Here is a 17,828-nt window from a genome sequence, read left to right as displayed (position 1 = left end):
GAGGACAGCTCAAGCCAAGGAGTAAGAACCAGACAAGTGAGTCCCACAACTGAGATCTCACCTTGAAGGTTCATTTTAAGGAAAGGGCAAAAAGTAGAGTCCTTGCACGAATGCCACTAAAGCCAAGACAATCGACACTGGTTGAGGATCTCACTTGGTCTATTTTAATTTTCAGCCTTAGCCCATTTGGAGCACTTATCCCTCCCTGCATCTTGAGATAGCAGCAAGGCAGACTGACATTACCTTTGAAAGCACAAATACGCCTTTGTTCAGCCAGGGAGGCACGCAGAGTGCCTACAGAGCAACTATAAAACTCAGCCATCATAAAGCAGAAGAAGAAAGGAGGTGGCAGAGTTGTTTCCTCCTTCCTGGCGATCTGGCTGCCATGAGGAATTGCATATGGTGCTGGCACAGAGAACTTGCTCCTGGGATCAGCAGCTGAGTGTTTTCCCAGGACCCTCTGCTAAGAGGCTTTCCCATACCACTGGCTCTAAGCATACACAGAGGCTCCCTAAGGAGTTTCTGCAACAGGGTGACAAAAATAAGTCTGCAGTGTCTGGGTTCATCCAGCCTTGTGTGGCTACAGGCATCTGTTAGACAATGCCTGGGGACCACGGCACAGGAACTCCAGCAGTGAAAATCACACTGATTCACAGTTCTTTGGCTTTGGTTGAACATATAATAAATAAATAAACCAAAATCAGAATCTCCTTTCAGCCCACTGGGGAAAATCCAAGCATCTGCCTTCAATTCCCCAGCGCATAACCATACAACTTTATTATTACAAGTAAAATTATTATTATATTTTCTGTATGCTGTTCTATATGCTGTGTGTGTGAAGATCTGTTACATGGCCTGCATCACTCTGCAAATCCCTGACTGCTGGGAGTATTTCATGCTATGACCCTTTGCCATCAGCCCCCAGCAAATGTGTCCTGACCTTTTATTCAGCTGGTCATCTGTGCCCTCACAAGCACCAGCAAAGTGTGCTTTGAGACAAGACACAAGAACTGAAGCTCTGATACTTAAGCCATGATTTCTGGAAAGGGGGTTGAAAACTGGACTGAAAAGCTGATGCAACTACCTCTTGGGCTACAGCAAATACCACTAAAAGCAGCTCCAGGCAGGGCTGGGAGGACATAGAGATGGGATGTGCACCAAGAGACCTAAGTTTGCTCATACTGGTGGCTGCATCATCCCTTTTCACACCCTCAGGCTTTTTTTGGTCTGCTACTATAAATACAGACTGGAGGAGCTAAGAAGGCACTGTTCAAGTAGTGGGAGCCTGGTCTTATGCATGATCTGAGGTTCCTCTCCAATTTTGCTTGCCCACGCCCACAAAATTTGCCCTTTGCTGACCATTCAATATTGCAAGAGTGTTTGAGTAATGCTTAATGTCACAAGGCTGCTAGAGTTTTATTTCTTTTCCCAGTGGTTTGGAAAAAGCAAGAAATGGACAGGTGATGTGAACTGGCACTGCCAAAGATGATCCAGTCCAATAAGATCATGTGAACTTCCTGGCTCTTGTCATGACCCCATCTGTCTTGTGGGCTTTGAGCTGGATTAAAGAATTGTGCACAAGCTATGAAAATGATCCACCTGAGGAAACAGTCACTTGGAACAACTACAGAAAATCTTCACTTTTGGACAAGAACCACTTTCAGAGTTCTGGTGGTTTGTGCTCTGGCTTTTTTTCCTTAAGGGAGGAGAGAACCACAACAGTATCTGCAGTAAGAGGCTCTGCTCTGTGGATCCATATCTCCTCAGATCCTTGGTATGACAAAATTCTCTTTCCTTAGAAGAATAACTTCAGAGCTTAAACTTGAACTCTGAATTTTACACTCTTGTCAATATTGTGAGATCTCAAACATGATCATGTACCTTCAAAGGAGCCTGGCAGAGACAAGCCACCAGTTAGATTTTGAACAGGGGTGATGTGCTTATAAAGCTCCCTCTTCACTTAAGGGTAGTAGAGCTCACCATGTGTTGTTTTTCAGGGCTCCTAAGTAACACACAGCAGTCTCTCACTCTTGTACATCATTCACACCTAGCTAGAAATAAACTGCTGCTTGGTTTCTCCCTTAAAATCCTCTTCTTTTCAGAAAGCAACACCCTGAAGACCATGTGTGTCCCTGCAATGAACCTTCAAGGCCACAGCATGGTGTAGTGGATACAGTTCCTACAAAGCTTTCATTGTTCCCACACAGGAACTTCAACTGAAAAAATAAATTAATTCATCAAGCGTTTGCAAAAAGCTTGTTCTAAAAATGGAAAAATCCCACAGAAAACCTTCATCTCACAGGCCAAACCAGCCAACTTCAACCTGAAGCACCACTCAAGCAAAAAGACAAGCTGCAGTGTTTTGTAATGTGAGCATATTAACACAAGATAATTCCTATTCCAACTGCAAAGAAAAAATAAATCTCAGAAGACTGAAAGCTTGTCAACTTAGCCTCACAATCCATCCTTAAAAACAGTAGAGCTTGTCTTGCTCCTAATCAACTGCCTCCATCAAAGGCTGATCAGGCTCTCGGATTTACCATTATTGCCTTTCACCTGTAGACTTAAGATGAGGACAGAGAGGTTGAAGACCTGCATTAAAGGAAAATATATTGTAGGTTAATATTTCTTGCCCAAATGGAGAGCTTCCATAAAGAAACTGTTCCAAGTGGTGGTGGCTGTTCCACAGGCTTCATTTTCCCTCACTTCCTCAGTTTTCATCAAACTCAGGACATACTATGTCAACTCCAACAGGAAATCTGATTTAAGCTAACAGTCAAAACCCTGATCAGATATAAAAGTTTGTGTAGTTGGCCTTTTTTTCCTCCTTTTAAGTGGCTGCATGGTCACAAGACAACACCAGTGTGACTGGCCAAGGTCATTGTGAAACACACAGCCAACAGCCCAGGCTGAGTTTTATATGGTGACCACTCCTCCATACCACTTTAAGCTAGTGTTTTATTCTTTATTCTACAGCCTCAAAAGGAATTGTTACTTTTGCAGAGCACAAAACGAATGCAAGTTCAGAGAGTATTCTGAAAAACACAATGAACACGGATTTCATGAAGTTCACTCAAAGGTTTTCCACTATACCTAAACATGAAGTGTGCTTTCTAGGTCTAAACTAGATATCTTCTTTTAAACCCATGGAGGCAATTTGCCCTCTAAAGTAGCCACTTTTCATCCAGTAGCTCAGCAGAGAACACACAAGATATCTCATGAGCTGTGTGGGTGCCTCACAGAGCCGTGACAAGCACACTTCATACAGCCCTCTTAAGATAAGGCTGCCATAGCTAAACGAGGCAGAGAAAAGGTATTTACTTGAAGCAGGTTCTCATTCCTTTGACAACATCCCATGGTGTGAACTTTGCTGCTCTTGCACGGTCTGGAGCAAGGCAAGGACTCGCCTCTCCCAGCCACCACCAAGTGAGTGTGGGAATGCAGTGGGAAAGAAGGATTCTGCCAGTGGGCTGGGCTGGCATCCCCTGCAGCCAGACCAGGCTGGCAGGCTGGGCACCTACAGCACCACGTGTTGTCTGTGCCCAGCTTGCAGCAGCTGCAGCGCCAGCGGACAAAAGCTCCCACAACCTCTCCAAAGCTGAATTTGCAGCAACACGTCGCTCCTTAAGGAAAAAACCACAACATGCTCTTTTCAAAGTAGCCAGCTGGTGAAGAACAACAACACAGAGAGAGGAAAAAAAAAACACAAACCACTTAGCACCACTTCCCTTTATTTCTCTCACACGGAGTTGAGAAGCTTATATTAATTGCAAAGCATGAGAATCTGAACAAACACCCTCCTTGGGCAACCAGGGCCAACCCCAGGAAAATATTTGCATCTATGGGATGTGCAAGTTGTGCGACCAGCAAAATATCAAGACAGATAAGGCAGGGACCTTTTGTTAGGATCTACAGAAACTTCCAACTCTGTATTGCTGACTTAGGCTAAGACAAGCTACTTTAGTTTTCTCTCCCTTGCTCTAGCCTTCACAGGGGAAATACCAGCCAATTTCACATCCAGTCTGAAGCCACTAGACAGTATTTGCAGAGCTGAATCAGAAACCAAAGCAGCCTTTGGTGGACTACCAGAGGGAAATGAGTTTCCTGAGATGGGAGTTCTCTTCCCACCCTTAAAGTAAAATCTTAAGGAAGTTCGTGGTGCAATAAGGTTTGGTCTACCATGGACACAAAAGGCAATTTGATGGTATTACACAATTTCCCATGCCCACAGCTTGATATGGCCTTGTCTGCCTAGATTTAATTACACATGTATGTTATTAGGGAGTCAGGAAAATTAGTTAAAAGGTCATATAGTTACAAAACCTTTGTGAAAGGGATGGACAAGTCCTGGCTTCTCCCGCCAGCTTTCAAAGACTTGCATGTGCACCTGTTCAACCAGGAGAGCAAACAGCTGAGTGACACTGCTGCAAATTTTCCAGAGACCTATAAAACATCTCCTGTTGACAAGGCAACCAGCATGCTGTCAGTGGCAAAAATTACCAAGTAAAAAGTTCTGTTTTGTCACGGTACATCCAGCCAGCAGCAGGATGCTGCCAGCAGAAGGCCGGCCCTAAGCACGTACCCAGGAACGCACAGGAGATGCAGGACCCGATGCTGTGCCAGGTGCCTCCCTGTTGGGACACTCTTCAAACACTGCTGGCTGTTTACTGTACCAAAGGTCAGAGGGAAAGGACAGCAAGGAAAGTATCAGAGAAAAAACATATGGTAACTGCAAGCCCTGATATGCCTTCCTTACTGAATTAAAAATCTCCTGTGAGTTTTCATACTTGCACCCTCTGTTTCCTAGAAGCATGAGATGAAAAGCACAAAAGTTTGTGGTGGACACTTGTAGCCAGGAAAGACAGCAGGGAGAGATCAAATGCATTGTTAAGTGAGGAAAATACACCATATAATGGAAATTGAGGTATTTTTTTGCCTTTTTCTGTAGCACAGTATGTGTGTTTCCCACCTAGGACCAGTCAGAGATTTCACCCCAACAGACTTCCCACTGTTGTACAGTTTGAAGTGACTGCAGTGCACACACCAGACAGACTTGCCAGAGCACCATTTAATGGGTGTCTGAAGTGATGGGAATTATAGCATGAGTATCAACAACAAACAAAACTGGGGTATAAAACTGACTCTTTCTTCAGGGTTATAGCACTGAATCATGCTGACAACACAGGCATGAGATGGAGGGTAAAGACTGGCATGGCACCACCCCCTACTGAGCAGGCTTGCAACCAGCTGTTGGCACAGGGACTCAGAGGCTGAGTTCAAGCTCTGTGGGCTCCTGCTGCAGACAGGTTTCCCACTCCCAAAACACCCAGTATACTGCATTTGTGCCACTGGGCTAATTCTTCCCCAGCAAAAGGCATGATGGAACAAGTGCTCCAAATCAAAGGGGAAACGCAGCCAGTCAAGAAATCCTCCCCGGGCTATGAGGCTTTATTCCTTTCAGTTGGCTCAACTTCATTTTTCTAGTTCCTTCAAGAACAGCTCTAGGTCTCCTTCAACCTGCCCTCTGCAGACCATGCAGGGGTCTTTAGAGAAACCATAAGGTTCAGGTCAAACAGGATACAATCTACAGAAACTTGCTCCATCATCCTCAAAGCCACAATATGGCATGTAGCAGTGCTTCAGTGCTAGGAAAATTACTCTTTTTCCCCTAACAGAAAGAGTTTTACCCAGCAATCCTAGAACACCCAGATGTGCAACCTGTTTTGAGGCACTGGAGGGCTCCGGCTGCTATCACCTGCTGGTTTGCAATCTGAAGTCCCCATGCCATTGTTTCAGCTCTAGATACAGAGGTCTTGTGACTTCTCCCACTCCAACACAATACCTGTGTGGGCACATGCAGGAGGTCAGGAGCCCCTGAGAAGTACCTGAGTAATCCCTGACCGATGTTAGCAGCTACTTGGCCACAGTATGAAAGGATGAGCAAGGACAAAACTGTTCCATTCATACCTACACTTTCTGCCTTCACTTGATTAAAATATCCCTTGGTCCAGAGCTGGGACAGGACTGGAGCTCTGTCCTAGGAGCACTTCTGAGAGGTGTTTAACTCAGTCTTCCAGTTGCTGTGTGGATGGCATCCCTCTCCTCCACTCTTGGCCAGCAAGGAATTAAAGTGAAGGGTAGCTTCTTGACCAAGGAAGATGAACATCCTTACCAGATCAGAGAGCCAAAGACAGACCACATTCAACAGTCTTGCCTCCTTTGTGTGCTACCCCAGCATGCTCAGTGCAGCTAGACAAGGTGGGGGTCATCTCACCTACAGCACAGATATGTCCACAGGAGCCCATCACCAGAGCCTCTCTACCCTCAATGAGCAGAGACAGGCACAGTCTGTCTGATCTGTTTCAGGTATCCACCTGCATTACGATGAGGTGGAAGTGCTCAATTCCTCTGCTGCCTGTATAGGGGGACTGAGGGGCTGGGATGTTAGATGCCAACATCTGGAAAGGGGAATTGCACCCTGATGTTCCCCATCTTGCACATGACGGGGAAGCTTTTCAGAGAGTATCTCACCCTGCACCTAACACAAAAGCACTTCAGTTACTAAGGCCCGAGGGTTACACTACACTTCAAGTGGGAGATGAGAGGCCCAAGCCCTTAAGTGTTTACCATCAAAAAAACTTCACAACACCTTCCCTGTAATGATGTTCCAAGTGGATCCAAATAATTTTTGGGGATGGCTGAAGAGAAGGCAGAGCTGCAGGTCTCAGCCTGCCTCAGTGTTAGCAGGTGAAGAAAGGAGAACATCCCAGGCACCAAACACTTTGTGCTGTGAGAACCCAGAGAGCCTGCAAGGCTCACTTTGTGCCCATCAAGAGATGCACATGACAGGCAGGGAAGGATGAACACATGCAGCAGGGCTAGGTCAAGGACAAGGACATGGGAGAGGACTGCAATTTCTTCTAGCAGAGAGACTTGGGATTTACAGGCCAGCCTTGAGGACTCTTCTCCTTTTCATGACTTCTGATATACAATCTTTTGAGGCAGGCAACACAGGAGCTTGATGCAGACAACTGCAAAATAACGAGTCCAGGGGAAGGAAGTCAAAGCAGATGGTGCACACTAAATGGAGCTGTCATGCTGCTGGGCTGGCCAGGGGAGAGACGGAGGAGGTATTCTGAGATCTGTGAAGCCATCAGCCCTCGTGCTACAGAAAACAACAAAATGAAGCTCAGACAGGGATTGTAGGCAGAATAACTTCCCTGATAACATGATGCATGGGGGGATAAGTTGCTACAAAGGGCCCTCAAATCAAATGGGGGAAAAAAAGCAAGCATGGAAGAGACTGCACAACATTCACCCACAGTGGGACTGAAGGATTCAGAAGAAAATGAGAAGTTTAATTCAGCTCCCTGAAAGTGTGACTTACTGTTGGCAAAGCTTTTTCTTTTACCCCAGGATTCAGTTGTCACCAAGCTCACAGGCTCCTACCTCAGATTTAAACATTATCTCTTTGCATTCTAATCCCAACAGTATTTGCTCCCTATGCCCCAGGAGAGCAAGCCATGCTGAGAAAGTGTGACTGCTGATTGTCCACCTCTTTGCAGCAGCTGCCAGTCACATCCCAGTTCCACAACACAACCCATTTGATTATTTTGATCTGTTCAGGTGGTAGTGTTCTTTTTCTCCTCCTCTGGGATTTCTTCTGTAATTGCTCTAAGCTGCAAATTGAATAAACTAATTCCGGGCACAGATACTTTGAAACAAAGGAGATGAAAACCTGAACTGACCTGAGAGGTGCTGCACTGCCCCTCAGCCCAGCCACTGCAGTCAATAAGGTTCAACCACCTTCAGTTGAACCTGAACAAGACCTCACAACCCTGTTGCAATGCAATTGCAGGGCTTGCCAAAAAAAGCATGTACTTAGTAGCATGCTCTGAGAAAGCCCAGCCCTCTCCTAAGCACTCAGCTTCCCACCTCTTTACAAGGAGCACACTTCAGATAAGCAACTCTATACATGTTTTTTTTTTAAACTGTACATCTTCCACTAAAACTAAGGAAGGCTTTCCTTAGCCTTCTCAAGAGCACCCTTGTTCTCCCTTTCCAAGGCAATTGCCTTGTTTTTTTCTTTAAAACAGTAGAAATTTCAAGCCAGCTTTCACAGCTCCGTTTGCATCCAGGGACTGGTGACTACAAAATCCAGCTAGCTGCCCCGGGCCTGTACAAACCCCCAGCCAGGGACCTGTACCTTATGGGCTGTAATCCTCCCCCGTTTCATCTCTAAAGCTGGCTAGTACCAGAGGCTCTTCCACAGAGAATCACCACAAAAACCTCCCTTGTTGCCACAGCAAGGACTCAGCAACAACTGCCCTGTTTAGAATATTTGAACAGACTACAGCCCCATTAGAATCAAAGGAGGAAGACAAACCTAAATCCCAGGAATTACACCTCTGCATGGGCAGTTTCATCTCAGGAGCTTCCCTTTGCTTACCTCCTATCCTGAACAGGTTTATCATCCACTCCATGGCTGCTCTGAATTACCCCAGAGGTGTGCATATTTCAGCAACAAATTAAAATGTCATGATACATTCCTTTCTACACCGTTTTTTAAAACACATGAGCCCTGGCTGCCAGAGATTTGTTTTGGAAAGATTAGATTAGGTGCCTCAGAAACTGCTTTGTAAAAAAAAAAAGTAAAGAGTTTTTGCTTCTTGAAGAAACCCACCCTTTTTTGTTTTTTTACCCCTTGGGAAGTTTGTTTTATTTTTTAACCTCAAAAATTTGGTCAATTAACTACACCTTGTTTTTTAAATCTTTCCACAAAAAGTGCCTTGGTGCAGATGACCAATAGGGAGATTGCTCATTTTGCAATCATCTGCCACCAACAAAAATTAAGATCCTAAAACCCTCTGATTTTTAAAACAATCCCCATCCAGGAGCCTCCAGCATTTCTATTCAATTGACCAAATCTTCTTACTGTTTTACCAGGGGATATCTATCCATTTCTCGGACACAAGCCCCACTTTCAGCCTGGAAGACTGACATGCAAAGGACTGCCATCCAGCCCCCCACTCACATCACTTCTAAGACCAGACACCTAAAATATTAAAATAACAGTCAAGACAGCCTTGGTTGTAATGATAAAAGGAAATAAACCCCCACCTTCTCAGGGTTCATTGTGATAAGAAAACACTTCTCTCATCAGAAAATCAGCTTAGCAACATGTCAATAGCTGGATGCTGAATCTTTTGACACTCACCAGTTACCAAAGGAAATGGGAAGCTGACCTTGCAGTCAAAGTGCCAGACTAGGACAACAATTTCTGTTCTCAGCTCTGCTCTGGGCTCCTCCTGTTAATATGAATCTTCATTCCCCAGTTCCCAGCTGTAAAACAAGGGGTTGTAATAATGTGTCTCCTCTCCCTGCCCCAGCTATAGGCACTGGTAGATGCTTGGCAATTTTTCATTTTCTAGCAGAGACGAGGGGCAGCCAAGGCTGGGCACTTCACAGATTGGAAAAGGGTGGCTGCTTGAGATGTACCCCAGAGAGGAACAGCAGAGGTCTAAACTGGTGTCGACTGAACACAGACTAATGTGTTCATCCTAGAAAAAATGTGAAGCAGAGGACATCTTGTCCAGCCCCTGATAATCAGGTGCAGTAATTGTGGGGTCAGATGATTACAATTTGGTCATGAATCAGAGACTTCCACCCTCATCCATCTACCTCTCTGCTCTGCCACAGACCTGGTGAGACCCTGCACATGTCCCTATGCCTTTGAGCCACATCAGTACACAGCCTCATTTCTGTGGAAAAGCAGGGGCTGAAGCACTTTTCCAGGTCTAGATCTCACTCTCTCACACCTCTGTTTTCTACCTCCACCATGGTCATGGTAGTAATTTCTTTCCAGTGGATATGTTTTGAGAATCAGTACCTTGATATTTGGAAATTATAGGGACCACCAGAATAGCTGCAGAGCCATCAGCTGCAACTGAGCAGCGCAGAATGGAGGAGATGCAGCTGTGCTCTTTAGAGGAGAGCGAGCAGATCTGACTCTCTTAGACTTCAGTACAGCCACCACACACCCCAGGAGAACGATGAGGCAGAAAGTGAGGCAGGGATTTGTGTGCACCCCCTCATCCATCAGCAGCTACGCTGACTGCCAGATGGGAGGAGACACCACCAACCAGCACAGCGCTGTCCTCCCCCTGCCTAGCCCCCAGCACTGATCCTCACCCTGCCTCCCACATCAGTGGAGCAAGAAGCCGGCACATGCTCGTCAAAGCAGGTCAGGGAGCAGACCACTCGCCCAAGGCTGCCTGCGTGGAAAGTGGGACAAGCCCTCCAGAAAAAACCGACTGGCCTCTTACAATAGCATGCAAATCAGGAAAAGGCCGGGAGATACAAGACTGGGAGAAACCTTGCATGACCAAGGTTATATTGTAAGGTTATGTATTCATCCTCTGCACACAAGGGGGGAAGCAAGGGCTGTACATGCACACACCAGGCAGGAGGTACCTCCTGCTTTCACCGGCATTTACTAGGTTTGCATTCTACAAAGCAGAGTTGTGCTGTTCACAGCAGGAGTCCAGCAGAGTGGGACCAAAAAAAGAACCATTGCATCTACAGACAGAGCTCCAAGGGGAGACAATGAAAAAAAATAATAACAGAATTATCATACACACATGCCAGGATCAGTCCCAAACAAGAAACAGTCATGTTTTATTTACTTAACATAATCAATTACTGTTTTATCTATTTATCATATCAACTAAAGCCTGATTTCTCAAGCCCAGCCTTTTCCTGGAGAAGGAATTCCAGTCCCTCACATATCATTAAGCCCCTGACATCCAATGCAAAGCCATCAACAGGGAAGGAGCATGGCTGCTACAATCACTACAGAAACAGAGGACCTAGTGCCACACCAAGAATACTGCTCTGGCTCCTGAAGTGGCTATCTGGGGTGGGATGGAATCCATCATTTGAAGGCTCCAAATTTATCAAATTTATACATTCAAGCTTATTCTCTACACATGGTTTGAAGCAGGCTGAATAGAGCTGGATGTAAGCCACAGAATCGCTGAAGATAGCACAGTGTCAGAGCGCTCAACGTGATCCTGGAGCAGGCAGACACGGTGGCTGCCTGTTACCCCAAATATCTGCTGATGAACAAAGCTCACTTCTCAGCAAGCCTCTAAACAAGATCCCAGCTTGCCTCAGGCACAAGCACTTGCTGGCCACTCTTTGGAGATTTTTCACTGCTTTGCCTTTCTCGGGGTATATGGCCCCATGCACTTCCAGCCAGCCACGGTTCAGCCCTGACCAGCAGGAGAGGCAGTGCACAGTCTGCAAAGCAGCAGACTCCACAATGCTTTTTCCACTGATCTCCTCCCTGCTTCTCTCTGCAGAGCCTCACCCAGACAGAACAGGGCAGCCTGGAGCAGCCCCCGCTGTGCACACCTGCATCCCTCATTGCACTCCTACTCCTTGGCTTTTTAGATCTTGCTCCTCTTCTCCCAGTAAGAGCGTGACATCCTCTTCATTTCACAGGCCACAGTTTCTCCTTCACGTCTGCTGTTCTCTCAAGGATGCTAAACAGCAGAAGACATACAGGCATCTTCCCAGAGACATTGCAGCAATGTCTCTTTTTTGTATTCGTCAAGTTATTGCTCCCACACACACACATTTAAACTCAGCTCCACCAGCTCTCGAATTTAACTTGCATACGAGCAGTCTGATCTATAATGGATTTAGCTAAGCAAAAGGAAAAATCCTCTTCAAGTTTGGCCCACAGCACAGCACTATACAAGCACCTGGGCTGCCACTGCCTCTGCATTATCAGAGCGCCTCACCCAGGGCATCCTACCCCTTCAGCAGATAGGCTGGGTATTTGCTGGTTATCTGCTAGGTCAGTATCCCTCCTAAAGAAAAGTTCAGTGAAATAAGCAACCAGCTTAGCCAAGACCAGATGGGGAGTCAGGACTCCCCAGTTCACAACCCTCTGGCTTTAACCACAAAGTCATCTTTCAGCAGAGATTAGCTGTTCCAAGAGCCCACACTGCTGTCAGATGGGCACCACAGGCAGGTCATGCATTAAGACAGTAAGCATGGAAAGACTATTCTCTCTGTAGGCATTCAGGTCAGGTAGCACCACACAGAGGAAGCTATAAAACCATACCCCACTGGTGAGAAATTGATAACGGGGTTTTGGTTTTACTGAGCTGGTCATTAAACAGTGCTGGTCCCACATTACAGAGAAATAGCTAGAAACACGCAGAATAAACCAGATCATCCTGAAGTATTTACCTCTGGATATCTGTAATTATAAACCAAACATCACCAGCTTCTCTCTCTCCCTGCAGTAAATAATTAACTGCAAAAGAATATTCCTCTTGGCGCCATCCTCCCCAATCAATTCTGCTTTGCAACAATGTGCTGCCTGGATTGCTCTCTGTGTCAGTGCACCCGAGCGTTCCCCAAACCCCCTCAGAAGACAGAGGAGAGGTGGAACTGTTCACTTCAGTACAGCACAGACCTTTCCTTCAGGGTACAAGGGGCCATCGTGGCATAACTCCCAGTACTTCAAGCAGTCAGCTATGACATACACAGCTTAGCTCATGCACTGCTGCGACATCACTGCAACCATCAGCAGAGGCAAATCACGCACTCTGAGCGCTCCCATCACACCCCTCTGGACTGCCTGAGCTTTACTGCCAAGGCAGAGCAAATTTCCTCCCCTGAAAGACAAGGTTTTCTATTCCTTTCATTGTTTTTGAATTATCCTCCCCATCCCTAGATCTCATCCAGGGGTAAAAAAAAACCCAAACAACCAAAGTCTTCTTTATAATAGAAATGTCATTTCTTAAGAGACTTTCATTTTTGTATACTAGATCAAAGCTAAATATTGTGACTGCTCAGTCATGCACTATAACCTGCACAATGACCTGTTTACCTCTTGCCACCTACCCTCATCAACCTGAATTTCATACAGACTCTGCAAGTAATAGGTAAACCAGAAAAGGTCCAAGCACCCATTCCTTTTGCCCTACTGAAAGGCACCTCCTGCCTGTAAACCCAGTGGGGAGGTAGGATAATGCCAGGAGGAAAGGCAAACTGCCTGGCAGGAAGGCTGGGTTTGGTCGGACGGCAGATGGAAGCAGGTTGCATACAGATACAAAACCAGGGAACAACACAAGGGCTGCCATTTGATCCTGGTTGCTTTCTTAAGATACAAAGTCAAATTCACTTTTGAAAGAGGCATAAGGAGAACACAAGCAAAAATGACAGCTGGGGAAAACCTCCAGAACTGCAGGAACACCCTTCCTGCAACAGCCAGAAAACGTGGGGAGAGGCAGAGAAGCATTACCACCAAGCAAACATCTTCATACTCAGACACAGTCTGGCTTCAGTTTTACGTTTTTATGGGTTTAAAGACATACCAGATTTAGATGAGCTGACTGTGAAGCGCTCCATAAAAAACTCCACCAGGAAGGTAGAGAAAAAGAAGAAAAAAGGCTAATTTAGACTCAAAAAGCATGGAAAGAGAGCTTCAAGAAAGAGACAGAAGAAACAATGGAAGGAAAACCATGACACAAAAGAGATAAATGAAACAGATACCAGGGACAGTTCAGGAAAAGATCAACCATGCAAAAATGGAATGAAAACTGGAAGAGAAAGATAAGAGAACAAGGAACATGCCATGACAGATCAGCTGAACAGCAGTTGACAAATAGATCATTAATTTCATCTCATCTGTATTTGTCAAATAATTTGTTTGATTAAGACTATTTTGTGGTCTTCTGTCAGGTATAGAGCTGATCAAACATCATGTCATTAATGTTATTAGATTATTACACGTAAAATTCAAATACATTCAACATTTTTATCTGCTGCTCAATAAGTTCTGGTTCTAAGTTTACAGTTCAAAAATGTTGAAATAGAAAGCTGGGGATAAATTACAATTAAAGATTACTTGAAGCACAACCATTTGGCTTTTCCTAGACTGACAAAAATACAGTATACTGTAAAACTCATCTTGAGAGACAGAAGAGAATCACCACCCTCCCACAAGGAATCCCTCTCTATAGGCAGTACTTTTTGTCTTGACTTTATTTTGTTGAATGTTTTCCCCAGCTTTTCTACTCCATAAAGGTTTTTCACCTCAAGAAAATCTGGTGAGCTCCAAGGGCAGCCTAATAGAAAGGTAAATTTGGGGTGCACTGGTAGCAGGAGGGAAGGCAGTGGGAGCCATATCCAGCCTGGAAGCAAATGCTTATGTTTGAGCTGACCTTTTCTCCTCTTAAATGGAAGTCAGGTGAAAGATGAACAAGGATGTCTCAGGATCTGTACTCTCACAGGGAAAAGTCTCCCACATTATCAGCAGCCTTTTTCAAACCTCCCTGGGAGAACCAGGGGGAAAAAAAGGTCACTTGGCATTTTTTCAGCCTGTTTTTATCTCCCTCCCCTAAGACAATAGCAAGGTCCCCTTGAGAATTGTCAGACCATGGGGTGAAAGCCATCAAAGGCAGGGCATCTCCACACACGTGGTGGCAGGGCTGCCAGGGAGCCCTGGGGAGCAGAACCAGGCTCAGGAGGAAACCGTGGCCATGGCTTTCTAGGCTGACATCAGAGGAAGACGAGGCTACTCCCATTGCTGTTCTACCTTCACCACTGAATCAAACTCACCACAGGAGAGAACCACAACAAGGGCAACTCCCTAGGGCTGGAAAAGTGTCCCTCAGGTCATAAGTCCTGTTTAAATATCTCAGCAATATACCAAACTGAGATAATTATTGCTAATTACAAGATCATTTTAATGTAAACACGAAGGGTATTACCACGCATACTTCATCTCTTTTTAATTAAAAGAAGTAAGAGGTTCGCTGAGATAAAAAAAAGACATGCTGACAGCTCCCACCCAAAAGCAGACTTTTCTGCAGTGATAACACCCATCAGCTTCCAGACCCACCGAGAAGACTGAACAGGGAAATCAATCAGCATCAGCCTCCCCAGTGCTGAAATGAAGCAGTTGGCACATTATTAATCACACAGGAAAGACATTTTATGAGGAGAAGGAAAGGACCAGACAAACAGAAGGGTGATACACATGAATTCAGACATGGCTGTCTTAAAAACACTTGGGGAAATCACACAAATCACCAGATGTAGAATTAAAATACTTCAGAGCCGTGAAGGATGAACATATCAGCAATTCTGACTACAGCAACTCTTTAGCTGAGCACACACCAAACCTCATGTGTTTTCTTTCCTCCATTCAAAACCAGTTCCTGCTCCAAGCTGCACATCCTACCCACGCCAACCAGACTGAAGTACATCTTGACACAGCCTCACCAGGAGTTCGTACCCCTTCTGCATTTCAAAGACCTACCCAGAAGCAACTTGCACATCACAGGCTACAACAGATATGACCATCCAACTTAGGACACCGGAATATCAATGGCTTGACTTGCCATGCAATGCCTTAACAAGCCATTCCTGCTGCACAGTCCTGTTTCCAGCTGTCCTAAGCATTTCTCCAGCAGCTCCAGAGTTCGCCAGTCCACTCTGACTTCTCATCATCTCTTTTGTCTCCAGGCTCTCTCCACTGCTTGAGGTAATTTTTAAACACATTCCCACTCGGGACCTGTATGGGCCAAGCGAGCTACCAGATGCACCTTCACTTGGGGTGAAGATGCTGCAGCCGCGGACTCCGCGACACCCTTTGCAGGGCAGCAGGGCGCAGGAAGCCTCGGCACGCCGCAGAGCCCCGGCAGCGAGCGTCCCTAGGAGGGAGGGAGGGAGAGGAGGGAGGTGTCACCAGCTCCGCAGAGCCGCATGCTCGCAGAACGGGGACCTCGCTCCCTTGCTCGCAGCTGCACACAAATACCTGCGCCTCCGCCACCTGCCTGCCCCCTCCGCGCCTCGCCCCGGGCCTGGCACCGCCATGGTGCTGGCCTCTCCCGGGGGGTGTCAGAGCCCAGCAGGCACCTGCTTTGGCAAACAGTGGGGAGTCTGGGGCTCGCCCTTTGAAGCATCACAGGAGCAGTGTGAGGGATGCAAGGGGATGAGGGAAGACGGGTGCAGTGGGCTGCAAACTGGGGGCGCGAAGAAGAGGAGGGGAACACGGCTGCAGCTAAGGGACACGGAAGGGAGCGGGACGGCAAGGGAGGGAAGGAAAAAGGGCTGCAGCTTGGGAGGAGAAGAGGAGGAGTGCACAGTGGGTGCAGAAGGAGGGCAGAGAGCAGGGAGGGGAAAGGGGGTACAGAAGCTGCCGTTCGGTGGTACCCCACCACCCTCCCACCCCGGCGGCCTGCCGGGGCTCGGGTCGGCAGGCAGCGCCCAGGCAGCAGAGTCATGGCGCGGCCAGGCGAGCAGGTGGGTGGCCGCCACCGCCCCCAGCACCCCGGGCCCCGCCGCCGCCCACCGGGCCGAGGGGCCGTCCCTTTCACCGCCACCCCGGGCACGGCGGGGACAGCCGGAGCACGGTGGGAGTACGAACTTGGCGGCGGTGGCGGCGGGAAGGGGGGGGGGGGGGACAGCCCCGCTAACAGGTGGCGGCGGCGGCGCTGCCGACCCGTCCCCGCTGAGCCGGTGGGCGCTGCCCCTGCGCGACGGCGCGTCCCACCCACCGCGACCCGCGCCATCCCGCTCCCGGCGGTCACTCACCGGCTCGCCCACCCCGCCGGGCGGGATGCGCGTCCTGGAGAGCGGAGCGCGGAAGTTTAAAGCCGGGTAACAGTATTCGCTTTTGCCCTTCCAATGTAGGAAAAACCAAACTAGACGAGGCGCCCCCCCAGGCGGGCGAAACCCCGCTCCGCTCCTCCCCGCCGGGGGCTTCAGCCGCGCGTCGGCCCGGCGGCGAGGGGAAGTTTCCACCGCGGTGGTGGAGGCGCCCCCGGCGTGCCGCGCCCGCCCCGCATTGGCACGGGGCGCCGGGGCGCTGTGCCGCCGCCGCGCCCGGACAATGTGCGTGCGGGGAGAGCGGGAGCGGAGCGGGAGCGCGCCCCGCCGGCGGCCGCGGCACACGCCCAGCCCGCGCCCCGCCCTCCCGCCGCTCGGCGCCCGCCCGCCGCCCCTGATTGGCGGCCCCCGCCGCCTCCGCCCTCCGGGTGGGCCGCGCCGCCTGTCAGTCACCGCCGCCGCCCGCCCGCCGCGGCCCGGCCGCGGGGCGGTCCCCGGGGCGGCGGCGGCGGCGGCGGCGGCGGCTGCTGCGGCGGGGGGGCCGGGCGCTGCCTCGCCCCGGCGGGTGACCCCTGCTGCCTCCGCGCCCCGGGAGCCGCCGGGATCGCGTCCATTTCCCCGCCGGGACTCGTCTGCGCTCCCCGGCCCGCGGCCGCCCCTCCGCAGGAGCGCCCCGCACCCGAGGGGAGGGGAAGGCCTGGCGGCCGCCGCTCCCGCAGCCCGCCCTTCCCCGCGGGACTGCCCGGGGCTGCGCTGCCTTTGTCGGCGCCCCACGGAGGCGTTCTGGGGAGGACGACCGGAGCCCCCTGAAATGTAGCGTTGATTGCCGGTCACGGTCCTGCCTGATAACGCGATGCGCTAAACTGGGCTCACAGGGTGCATTTATCTGGCCCCTGGAAATGCCTAGAAAAATAGATGACTCCAAATTACTCAAGTGCAATTAAGGCCACAAAGGAAAGACGCCTGAATTGGCTCTGTTTAAGGCAGATGGGGTTCAGTTAGGCTTAGCAGCAGAGATATGCACGGTCTGAGCAGAATTACTGCAATTTCAGATGAAGGTCCAAGCATGTCGAAAGGCTGTCGTCTGATCCTATTTGTGTGCCACAAAGAGCACCACTGGAGCAGAGCTAGTAAATATTGAGGTACTCAAGCTTCATGTCCTGAAATCGGGTCTGTCAATGAGGTGCGTCCCA

The 17,828-nt window shown here is 48.7% G+C and overlaps 1 protein-coding gene across 1 annotated transcript in view; it reads right to left on the bottom strand.

Moving 5' to 3' along the window:
• The window catches only part of HRAS (HRas proto-oncogene, GTPase), a 39,810-nt gene extending 22,987 nt beyond the window's left edge, over positions 1-16,823 (bottom strand). Inside the window, exon 1 of the mRNA XM_063158735.1 lies at positions 16,621-16,823. The gene's annotated coding sequence lies outside the window, so the exon portion shown is untranslated. The remainder of the gene's footprint in view (positions 1-16,620) is intronic.
• Positions 16,824-17,828: the final 1,005 nt, after the last annotated feature.

The sequence above is a fragment of the Melospiza melodia genome, chromosome 6, assembly GCF_035770615.1.
Source record: "Melospiza melodia melodia isolate bMelMel2 chromosome 6, bMelMel2.pri, whole genome shotgun sequence".
In the NCBI taxonomy this organism is placed as follows: Eukaryota; Metazoa; Chordata; class Aves; order Passeriformes; family Passerellidae; genus Melospiza; species Melospiza melodia.
Note: the sequence above shows the minus strand (reverse complement) of the source record. Positions and strands in the feature narration are given on the sequence as shown.